Genomic DNA, 12504 nt, shown 5'->3' on the forward strand with positions numbered 1-12504 from the left:
GCCGCAACCCCAGAGTCAGTCACGACTGGACCTAATGGTCAGGGTCCCTTCACCTTTACCTTTACAAGCTGCAGTTGCATGGGGGGGGCATGGTAAAAGCACTCGGCATGTTCCCAGAGACACTTTTTTTTATTTTTATGGCTGCTGGATGACTTTATGGCTTTAAGACATACCTTCTCATAATGTTTGTCTCCACATGTGTTCTGCTTGTATACTTGTACGTGAGGCAAATATTACAAAAATGCCAGAAATCTCTAGCGCTCTCTCATAACATCCCTCCCCAACCTTAAACTGAAGCAGCAATATCCCTGGAACTTTGCCTATTGGAGAATGTGCAAGACTTATTCACATACTCCTGGAATCAGCTTTGGCACTGAAAAGGGATTCTGGGGCTGAGTGCTGGCAAACCTTATACTCTAGCCCTAGATGCTGCCAGCTGAACACAGAAAGTAGCGTTTTCGCACCTATGCTGTTGGAAGATCAGTTGTAACCCAGTGAAGGGAGGGAAGAAATCTGAATTGTTTTTTAGGAGTCCTTTGCCCTGGACTCAGGGTGTTTCCAGATCCTTGATTTGGGTGAGATTCAGTCATAAACCAGCCAAATCAGGTTGTACAATTAAAGCTAATTGTTGCCCTAGAAGGTTGGGCTTTTTGCAATAAGGAAAGTGACAGTAAAACGCACAGGAAAACATTGCTTGACACAATGTTGCCTAACCTCCCTGCAAACAGATTAGAATAAATGCTCATTAAATAGCCAAGGTCCTCTAATCTCCCTGTAAACAAATCAGGATGAATGCTCAATAAACAGGTTCTCTGGAAGCTAACTCAGTTGCAGGGGGGAGATTTTTGCAAGTAACTAATTTGCCTCCTCACGCAGGCTTAAAAAGATGAAGCAAAGCATTCTACAAATTAGGGGCCCAATAACAGCAATACTATCTCCAATTTGTAGGAATGGGCAAAGATGTCAAATCCAGTTTTCCTTGATTTCTCACTTTTCCGATCTTAGGTTCCTTTCTCCACATTTCCACATCAGTTTGAACTCTTTCTAAAGTCCTTATGAAAATTCATCAGCATTTTAGAGTGCGTTTCTCCTAGTGTGAATTTTTTTTGCACAATATACACATTTTTGCAAAACCATTCCCCCAATGTAATTCATTGTTGTATGTTCCTTTCTCTAATATATGCACAGTTTACCCTGGTGTGTGCATTTCTTGGCTGGAGAACTACGCTGCAAAATTTGGAGAAGTGCAAATTTTGAAGTGTGGCTGCGTTTGAGTTCACATATTGCTTCAGTAAATGCAAATTAGGTAGGTTCACCTATAGATGCAAACTCAATTAAATTTATTTCCCCAACCCTGCCAATTTGGCACAGTGGTGATACTGTATTTGTGAACGGAAACCACCACAGGGGAAAGGTGATACCAACCGTCTGGAGGCAAATGACTTGTTAAAATAGTACCAGGGGTAAATTCACCCACCAATGAATGAATGTTTATCTTTGTTGACTTCCCATCAGTCACTCCATTTCTTCGAGCAGGAAATCCTTCTCCCTGCCCCCACCCCAGTCCCTTGTCAAATATTTAGATGCCCCTGGCACCCATTGTCTGCAACCTGCTAAACATGCACTTGGCTTCTGTGACTCTTGGAGATCACTGTGACTGTGTGTTGCTAAGAGTGTGAGCACCCTGGCCTGTCAGAGATTCTCAGTGCCCCTTCCTGCATTTCAACTCACATCACTCCTGCCCATGCTGGCAAGGGGTTGACAGGAGATGAAGTCTAGCAATACCTCGTCCTCCATCCTTGCTCTAAAGAAATCCCACACCTTTCCCTTGGTTCTGACCTAACCTGGGGCTAGACGAAAGGCTTTTGCCACCTCCCCGTTCCAGACCACTCAAAATCTCACCCTTGAAGACAGGAAAATGAGCACAGGAGGAAGAGCTGAGGGGCGCCACCGCCTCCCAGAATATGCCATCCGTGGCACTCTCGTCATTCTGACTAACGGTAGGATTGGCCCTGGGCCCAGGCAGAAGACATTTGACACAAACTTGGCTAGGAGCTGAAGAGATCATAGTTCAGTGGTAGAGCATGTGCTGTGCATGCACGAGGTCCTCATGACATCTCCCCTTAAGGGATCTCATATGGTAGGACTGGGAAAGGTGTGGGAGGCACCGTAGCACACGGTGCGAAGTACAAGGGGTGGGGAAAGCTTACCACCTGGGAAACCTAGAGTACAGTCATGAGTCAGAGTAAACCAGGGATGGGGAACCTGCGGTCTTCCAGCTGTTGTTGGACTCCAGGTCCCATCAGCCCTCAGCCAGAGTGGCCAAAGGTCAGGGATGTTGGGAGTTGGGGGTCCAGCAACATCTGGAGGGTACACGTCTTCCACCTCACAAGTAGACCCCACTGAACTAGACGGAGGCAACGATCTGACTTGATATAATGCAGGGACGTCCAACTCCCGATAGACTGCAATCTACTCGCAGTAGAAGAAAGCTGAAGCTGGCAGTAATCTGAATTGTTGAGCTTTATTGAGCTTTTTTTTTAGGAAGCCAGAGTATTATTTTTATATATATAAAGACTTGTTTGGAAGGAGATCACTGAGGGGCCAGAAGTCTGCTAGGATCTCCCAGTAACACCCCATGATCTACCAGTAGATCGCAGTCTGCCTGTTGGACATGCCTAGTATAATGCAACTTCATATGTAATCCTGCCTGATTCATGGCAGTATGTCATGGCTGCCTGCTTCCTGGGTTTCGTGGAGGTAGGTGAGGGTTCTGCATGTGTTCCATTGCTTTGTCCCAGCTTCTGCCAACCTAGCAGTTTGAAAGTGCAAGTAGATAAATAGGTACCGCTGTTGCAGGAAGGAACAGCTCTGGCTTCTGTCACAGTGTCCGGTTGCTCCGTTGCGCCAGAAGCGGTTTAGTCATGCTGGCCACATGACCTGAAAAGCTGTCTGTGGACAAATTTCGGCTCCCTTGGCCTGAAGCGAGATGAGCACCACACCTCATAGTCGCCTTTTACCTTTTTTAGCTTTACCTCTGCATGTGTACTGTGGCATGCCTATAAAGTTGCACCAACTCATGCCTTATATTACTACTACTACTACTACTACTACTACTACTACTTTAATTTGTATACCACCCTTCATCTGAAGATCACAGGGTGACTCACAACATAAAAACACAAAATGAAACCACAAAATACATAATAGAACAAAAACAAAACAATAACATCCCCTCCCACAGACACATTTAAAAGGCCATAGGATGTTAATCAGTCAAACGCCTGGTTGAAGAGAACTGTTTTCGCCTGGCACCTAAACATATGTGATGAAGCTGCGAAGCAAACCTACTTGGGGCAAGTGCATTCCACAAATGAGGAGCCACCACAAAAGAGGCCCATACCCATGTTGCCACCCTCTGGACCTATTGTGGCGGAGGCACCAAAAGAAGGGCCTCAGGTTGTGGTCACAGGGTCCGGGTTGGTTCATAAGTATCTTCAGCTTTTAAAGGTTTGGTGCAGTGAGAGGAGGCAGATAGCAGTACCATGGCTATTGCTGCATCTGGAGAACAGCAGCCAGTGGGAGCAGGAAAGAGTGTGAAGAGGAAAGAATGTGGCCGCAGCTGTAGCTGGTTTCCAAGGAGAAAAGCCTATTTATTTGGGTGCTGCCATTGGTGGTTGGTTGCTGCTGGCAGGCTAGCCTTGGTAGGGGAACCCCAAAGGAGTGACCAAGGGTGTGACAAAGGCAAGGGGTATCCTCTAGGCTATTGGCTGCGGATGGGCTTGCTCCTAAGTGAGAGATTGGTGGGGATGTGAGTTAACCTGCCTTCCAAGTGCAGTGCTGGAACTCTGTCTGCGATGGTGGTGAGAGCACAGAAGCAGCTCATCAAGACAAAAACAGTGTATTTTGTGATTTTGCTATTTTACATTGTTTAACTTCCCATTTACTGTATTTATTCCATTTTTATTGTGTCTTTCTGTTGTGTTTGTGTTTCCTGCTTTGGGGGTCCTTTGAGCCAGATAAACCGTAGCATAACATAACTTGCAAAGGTGCAAGCGTTTCAGTTGCAAATTGGGTACAGATGGCTACCTTATCACCCAAGTCATCATTCGTATCCTCTTTTGAACCAACCTTAATACAGTATACCAACAGAGTGAACATAAAACTGCTCGCTTCAGATATGAACTTTATTCAAGCAGGACTGATAAGGATATTGAGATTTTATGGTGGTGGTGCAGAGTCCACGGTCAGCCTTATAAATCAAAGGTGAAGGTTGGCTGTTTTATAAAGTGCAATAAATGTTGGTGGTGTTTAATTTTATTTTTTTTAAAAGAAGCTGATGTTCTACTGATCTCCTGATCTTAATGACGGGGGGCCTTAACAATAGGGAACTATTATATACAGATGCAAGATTTGGTGCAAATCCAAATAGAGTTAGTGTAGCCAAGATTATGGTGCTTCAGAGCAATTACTAATTTATTAGGCACATTTAAATACTATGCCCCATTCTCAGAGGGAAAGCACTGTAGTGTAGAAGTTACTAGAGTAGAGGTTCATGTATCGTGCATGGGCAAAGTTTGCTGCCATGATTGCCTGTGACTTCACATTGAATGTACATAGCACGAACACGCCTATGCAGTTTTCATGTGTGATGATCAGCAGGTGGGTTGCATGTTACATCTTGCACAGAGCTGCTTTCCACCTAGGGGTTTTGTGAAGTGGTACCCTGTGTCATTTACACACAGCTTGTCTCGCAGTGCCCTTGTGCCGTTCTTGACTCATGCATTTTCCATTATGCGCATGCTTCCTTCTGCTGAGGTTGATGGAAGGGGGCAGAGATCAGCATGCTTTCATGCTGAAAGTCCCAGGTTCAGTCCCTGAAATCTCCAGCTAAATGGATCTCAGGCTGGGGAAGATCCCTGCTTCAGATACTCCAGAGCACTTTTTAGTTGTAAACTGGGCTTCATGGGAGATCAGTGGTCTGATTCAGGGCTTGTCCACACTTGCACTTGTCTCATGCTTGGAAAGCATGGGTCCAACTGGTTTTCTGCTTGACCCGTGCTTTTCCCCCTTGGCCCACTCTTTCCCAAGTGAAAACCAGCTCTTAAGGTCAAAACCAACATACATACCGCATTTTTCAGTGTATAAGACTAGGGTTGTTTTTTTTAAACCAAAAAATTAGGTTTAAAATTGGGGCTCTTATACACAGGTCATGCTGAGGGGTGTTTTCTGAGGGGTGTTTTCTTAATTTGGAGTCCCCCAAAATAGGGGGCGTCTTAAACATGGGGGCGTCGTCTTATACACCGAAAAATATGGTACTTTGTACAGCTAAATAAATTAATAAACCACTCCTCCTCAATAGGCATTCTTCTTCTCCCATGCCACCTCTCATATCACGAATTAAGCTCTGTGAGTAAAAAAAAAGAAAAGAAAAACAGAATAATCCTGGATGTACTTTTTGATACTACCATTCAAGATATATCAGATGGGTTCAGAGGAGGACAACCAAGCGGAGTAATTGTTTGGAATGCAAAAGCCGCTGGAAAATTCAGAAGGGACCGATAATGTTCCACCATCTGGGAAAGGAGTTAACTTTTCCAATAGTATAAACTGCTGCAGTCTGAAGCACAACCACTAATTGTTTTCTGTCAGCACTGAGGGTAAAGCAAAGATGGGCTTAAATTAAAGGAAGACAAGATTTCCTACCCATAAGAATACCTGGGAATTGGGACAAGTTGCCGGAGGAAGTTCTGGTTTTCACCCTTAGATGATATGTTATAAATAGGCTGAATGAAACAGCTAACAGGAATACTTGGGGGCAAACAACATGAGCAGCACACACTGACACAAACAATCCCTCCTCCTCCCCCATTGATCAGAAGTGTGCCCTCCTGAAGCTCTTTTTCATTTAAATGCGACCGTTTGTGAGGAAAGTAGTTCTCTTCTCATCCAAAGTAGCCTTTGTGAAGCAGAAATACAAATGTCAAGATAGATTTTTGTGGAACTTCCTACAAATGCGACATTGTTTCAGTGTATTTGAGTCCCTCGTTATCAAAAGAATAGTTTAAAAATTAATACAGTGGTACCTCTGGTTACAGATGCTTCAGGTTACAGACTCTGCTAACCCAGAAATAGTACCTCAGGTTAAGAACTTTGCTTCAGGATGAGAACAGAAATCGCGCGGTGGTGGTGCGGCGGCAGTGGGAGGCCCCATGAGCTAAAGTGGTACCTCAGGTTAAGAACAGTTTCAGGTAAAGAACAGACCTCCAGAACGAATTAAGTTCTTAACCCAAGGTACCACTGTAAATGTTAACAAGTGGGATCTGCAACAAAATGTTGCAGCACTGTTTAGTGTTCCATCTTCTCCAGGATACTCTGTTCCATCACCCAGTGTCCCTCTTACCCACTCCCCAAACAGTTAGCAATGAGCACATTTGGGGTGTGCACACATTCCCATTGACCCTGCATGTGGCGTGTTCCCACCGCTGGTTTGAGAAGTGGTGTGTCCACACATCATAAACTGCAAGCCACAGCTGCTCTGTCATACTTTTTATGAAGTTCTACATTCTGATGTGTTTTCTTCCAAACCAGCTTCAATCAGAATTGGAAACCACCACCCCAACAACATCTGGAGCTGGAGAGCACCACATTTGCCGCTCCTGAATCGTTGTTATGTATATTATTTTCCTTCGAACAAAGCAGGGCTGGGGAACCTCTGTCCCTCCAGATGTTATTGGACTCCCATTAGCCCCAGCACAGCCAGTGGTCAGGCATGATGGGGACTGTAGTCCAACAACATCTGAAGGGCCAAACGTTCCCTAGCCTTGGGTTGGTGTATTTTACTTAGACAAGGGAGGCCTGGGTTTGAATCCCTGTGGTCTTACAAGAAACAATGGGTAATAGTCAATATTTGCCATACTTAGAGTGTACATACTGAAATCAATGGGATCCGTATGACCAGTGTTGGCTACCATCCTATATTATTACTTGTGTGTATTGGGGAAGTTCTCGTGGGAAAAGGGGATATAAATCTGGTAAACAAAACAAATCTTATTGGAAGTATAAACCCCTTCATCCGACCGCCCTTGATTCATAGCTAATATATAAATCGGATGCTGTTGCACTTGGGTCTGGCCTTGGAGCTTCTGATGGCCATGTGGTTGGTCACTGTGAGGAGGACAGGATGCTGGACTAGATGGGCTTCTGGCCTGATCCGGCAGGTCTCTTCTCATGAGGACTTCAGATAAACTCCCAGCTTCTCCCTAGTGTGAGCTTACAGTTTCTCTGGTCAGTAGCTACATAGCCAAAGGGAACAGTTAAACTCCTCCCATGTGGCAGCCATAAGAAACCATGGCAGCCCACAATAAACAAGAAAAGCAGAAGAGAGACCCTCAAGACAAAGTAGCCTAACCATTGCATCACAATAACTGTTAAGGCGAGAATCAAGTACACCTGGACAACCCAAGAGCTCTGGCTCTCAATGCATCTATCCCAGCTTCTGTTCCGAGTTTGGCTCCCCATAAATGCAGTGGCGTAGCATGGGGGGTGCAGGGGGGCCCGGCCGCACCGGGCGCAACATCTGGGGGTTAGGGTTAGCGGGCGCAAATCCATGGGTTAGGGGGCGCAAATTACTTGCCTTGCCCCGGGTGCTGACAACCCACACTACGCCACTGCATAAATGGACTGAAAACTAACCACTGGCCATATACCTCTGTTTATTTACCCAACTACGTTAGGTTGAGTTGCTATCGCAGTTGGGCCTTCTGCTCTCACCTGGGAGATACAAAGGAGAAAGTACAGTATCCAGGCTGTTCAACTCCTTCCCGGCCATAAAGTTCTTTTATAGTCAGGCTAACGATCGTGCCGCTCACAGGAACTCCTCGATCAGTGCTGCTGATGCAGCTTCATTGAGTTTTCTTGCTGAGTCTACTCTGGGGGCAAACAGCAATTTAGTAACTCAGACAACAACAGAATGCTTTGCTAAGGGATTGTTGGCCAGTGCCAGGAAAGAGTCTTCGCTGGCTTCCCAGCTTCACCCTCAGCCAGACACATGACTAGCAGAAGCACAGCACTGCTAAGACTTTATGTGTGGCTCTGCAATACAAACGTTCCTAGTGTCCTTTTTCCCCCAGGGACAGTCCCGGATTTACAGAAGGTGACCCAGTTTCTGATTTGATCCCAGAAATGTCCCGCTTTCCCTTAGGATGTCCCTATTTTCATTGAATAAATGTTGCAGGTTATGGAGTTATCTAAGGGACGCAGGTGGCACTGGGTTAAACCACAGAACCTAGGACTTGCCGATCAGAAGGTCGGCGGTTCGAATCCCAGCGACGGGGTGAGCTCCCATTGCTCGGTCCCTGTTCCTGCCAACCTAGCAGTTCAAAAGCACGTCAAAGTGCAAGTAGATAAATAGGTACCGCTCCGGCGGGAAGGTAAACGGCATTTTCGTGTGCTGCTCTGGTCATGAAGAAGAAGCGGCTTAGTCATGCTGGCCACATGACCCAGAAGCTGTATGCCTGCTTCCTCAGCCAGTAAAGCGAGATGAGCGCCGCAAGCCCAGAGTTGGCCACAACTAGACCTAAGGGTCAGGGGTCCCTTTACCTTTACCTTTATGGAGTTTTCTGACCCCCAAGCTGCCTGAAGGCAACCCAGTATATGAAATTTTTCTTTGAATGTTTAATGTTTTATTATGTTTTTATATATGTTGGAAGCCACCCAGAATGGCTGGGGCAACCCAATCAGATGGGTGGTGTCTAAATACTAAAATTATTTTTATGGGATGGGACGTCCCTATTTTCATCGGAGAAATGTTGGAGGGCATGCAATCCATTGTGGGATTGTTGTTTTTTTGTTAGTACAATGCAACTGCTGAGATTGCAGGTTTAAGTGGAAGACTGGGACAGGAAAAGAGAGGCTCTTTAACCCTATTCCCAGGCACCATTTCCACACTGAAAATCTCCGCCTTCTTTTTCTCCTTCCCATGCACACACATACACACACCATTTCCAGACTTTTGCAATCTTCAGGTGGGATTCAATCCCATAACAGCAAATTCAGGTTGCCCAATTAAAGTTGAGTTGGAGGGGGAGTGGAGAAGAAAGAAAGAAAGAAAGAAAGAAAGAAAGAAAGAAAGAAAGAAAGAAAGAAAGAAAGAAAGAAAGAAGCAGCAAGGTTTGAACCAGGGGTTTCCTGATTCATAGCTCAGAATCATAGCTCCTAACCCAGGGGTCTGCAACCTGTGGCTCCGGAGCCGCATGTGGCTCTTTTACATCTTTGCTGCGGCTCCGGGGCGGATACTAGTGAGGGGAGGAGGCGCATTGTGCGCCCCGACACTCCTCACTGTGGCGGGCGCTGTACTGGCTGTGACGTCGCATGGGGGCGGTGCGTGCGTTAGTCACGCACCGTCCCGACGTCACCTTCCCGCCCGCTGTCAGATCGTGGCTCCGGAGATATATTTGTTTTAAATGTCGCAATGGTTTTGCGGCTCCCAGTTGTTGTTTTTTCTTCGGAAATGGGTCCAAGTGGCTCTTCTTGTCTTAAAGGTTGCAGACCCCTGTCCTAACCTACTCCATCTCTTATAAGTCACTGCCTCTCAGGTGAACTTATCTCAAAGGTAAAACTGCACCTTGGAGCCCCATAAAAGAAGGGTAGCAGGACACAAAGACATGCTTTTTAAAGCCCATTTAAAGCCTATTATTTCCCCTAAAGATTCTTGGGAACTGTGGTTTAATCCTCACAAAGCTACAATTCCTTAACATGGTCTGCCCTTGGCCACTAGCTTGCATGACTTTAAAAAAACAGATTAGACAAATCCATGGACATTTGCACCAGTGCTGAGGCAGCAGTGGTGCAAGGTTGGGTTCTGAAACAAGTCGCATTTGTGCAGCTTGCTCTTAGCCATGTTTACTTGGAAGCCCCACTGGTTTTTAATGGGACTTACTTTCGAGTAAATGAAGCATAGGATTGCCAACTTAACTGCAGCTGTGAGTTTGGCTTGCAGGGAGGAAAGTGCTCCGGAGTGCTCTCTTCTAGGTTAGACTTTGGAACTAGCCACGAAGAGGTTAATACCACTGGGAAGAACCACCTCAGGCTTGCAAGGACACCAGTGACTCAGAGCAGGAAGTTGGGCCGCCAACAGCTGTCAGCTGGCCTAGGAATCAATGGCACCCGGCAGGATGGAAGGGTGGGGGTGGGGGTGGTAGGGAAGGCACTCAGCATCTCCTCACAAAGCACTTATGAGCTGGCAACCTTTTAGCCTTCCCTGCATGTGCTTCCCTTATTGTTGCTGCTTCCCTTCATTATGGTGCAGCACAGACTGGATATTCAGTCATGCTTTGTTTTTGTGTTGAAGCAACACAGAGGCTACATTCACAGCATTCATTTTGAACCCCGTGATACCACTTTAAGCAATCACAGGGAGCTGTGTTCCTCTCCCAGAGCTGCAATTCCCTGAGTAGTTTGACAGCCAATGCCTCTTCTCATGGAACTCTGGGAATTGTAGTGCTGTGGTGTTGCGCCCTGCCACGTGTGCATTCACTGAATAAGGAAAATAGAGAGGCTGGACCCCTGAATATTTATTGCTTTGTTGCAAATGGAGAAGCAGAGTTTAAGTAGAGGTAAAGGGGCACTCATGTAAAACAGCTGGTCTTTTAGTCTATGGGTGGATCTACACATAGGGGGAAAACGCTATAAATAAGTCAGAAATGTGAAATTTATAACAAAAGAAAAAATATATGTGCAAAATTGTATTTTAAAATTTCTGGCTCTCTGGCGCCACTTGGTGTTGCATGTTTATAGCACATTCAAATAGCTGTGTCTTTATTAATGTAGCTGAGTCCTATATCAGACCTACAAAAAAAAGAGAGGGTGCTTTCAGACTCTCACTGTGTTTTGGGTGGGATTTAACTACATATTGGAAAATTCAGGACGTGCAATTACATTTGGTTTGGAGCCCTAGTGCAACACACCACTTTCCTCTCCCTGCTGCCCAGGAAGGAAACCTGAACCCTTCACACTGAAGAAAGGGGTGGAGAAATGTAGTGGAAAGTGTGGGGCAGTACTTTCTTCAAAGCAATGATGTCTAACCTCCCTGTAAACCATCCAGTGTTGCCTAATCCAGTGTTTCCCAAACGTTTTTGGGCAACGGCACACCTGTTTACCGGAAAAAAATCTCGCGGCACACCACCATTAAAGCCCCGCCCCGTGACGTCAGCGCGCAGCGTCACGCCGGGAGGGACGCACAAAAGTTAAAGTTTTTTCCCTCCCCGCGAAGCAACGAAAGAGGGCGCCTCAACACCGGGAGGTGGGCAGGGAGCGGGGGGAGCGGCCAGACGGGCTCCGCTGGGGGACTTTCGGCTGCCGGAGGCGGGGAAGGGGCGGCTGCAGCGGACCCGGAAGTGGTTGCGCCCATCGGGGGCGGTGGGAGCGCGCCGTGCGGGTTGGTGGGTGGGGGAAGGAGAGGAAGAGGAGGGGGCGGCGGCGGCGGCCGGAGGCTGGACGGATCCGCGCAGGGACGGCGCGCGAGCCGGGAGGAGGCGCGAAGAAGGAGGCAAGGCGAGAGCAGCGCGGCTCGGGATGCATTTGGACTGCCGGCTGCTGCGCCCGAGACGCGGGGTATGGTGAGCAGCCCGGAGCGCCCGCTCCCCCGGGGGACCTGGCCGGCGCTGGCCTCCCTCCTCCTCCTCCTGTTGCTGCTCAGGCGGGACGCGGCGGCGCAGAAAGGTGCGTGCGGGAGCCCCGCCGGGAGGGGAGGGACCAGAGCCTTCCCGCCTTTCTTGCTTGGCGCCCACCCAAAAGCCCGCCGGGTTTTCGCGCCTTCCTCCAGTAGGCCGGCCGAAGCGAGCGGCGATGGGATGTGGGAGCTCGCTCGCTCGCCGCCCCGCGTGTGCTGGCCGCCGCCGCCCCGCCTCTCGCCGCCCGACTCGCCCGTCTCCCTCCCACGGAACACAAGGCAATGTTCGGCGGCACACTAGTGTGCCGCGGAACACCGGTTGGGAAACACTGGTAATCTCTCTGCAAACAGATCAGGGGGTTGGGCTCCTTCCAGCTCGAAGATTCTATGATTCTAGGTTGAATGCTCAATAAGCAAGACGCCTGGAAGCAGTGAGAGAGAGAGAGAGAGAGAGAGAGAGAGAGAGAGAGAGAGAGAGACTCTGTCCAGGCCTCACCATTCTTCATCTTCACCCAACCAATAGCACTCTATTTCCCTGCTTATTCCAGCTGCCAAAAGCTGCTGTCTCTCAAATACAATCTGCCAAAGAGACACTGGTCTTGAATCTCAACTCTATGAGTGAGTGGCCCATTCTGAAAATGAACATACATAGCCATTAAAGAACATTTTAGCTGTTCTCTTGTGTCAAATCCCATCTGGAGCCACTTCTCGTAAAACCGCCGTAATAGACCCACTCACACTAATCAGGCGGTAATCTCACTACATCGTAACAGGGAGGGTGCTTTCAGTTCATCTGAAACAAGATAATGGAACATAAAAACAGAGGCAGGGTC

The 12504-nt window shown here is 47.5% G+C and overlaps 1 protein-coding gene and 1 long non-coding RNA gene across 2 annotated transcripts in view; one reads left to right on the forward strand and one right to left on the reverse strand.

Annotated features, from left to right (window-relative positions):
• The window catches only part of LOC310700740, a 135583-nt gene that overhangs the window by 87700 nt on the left and 35379 nt on the right, over positions 1 to 12504 (reverse strand). The window lies entirely within an intron of this gene.
• LOC310700400 (unconventional myosin-Ia-like) overlaps positions 1 to 12504 on the forward strand; it is a 60095-nt gene that overhangs the window by 1174 nt on the left and 46417 nt on the right. The window lies entirely within an intron of this gene.

The sequence above is a fragment of the Podarcis liolepis genome (assembly GCF_965112155.1).
Source record: "Podarcis liolepis genome assembly, chromosome: 2".
Taxonomy (NCBI): domain Eukaryota; kingdom Metazoa; phylum Chordata; class Lepidosauria; order Squamata; family Lacertidae; genus Podarcis; species Podarcis liolepis.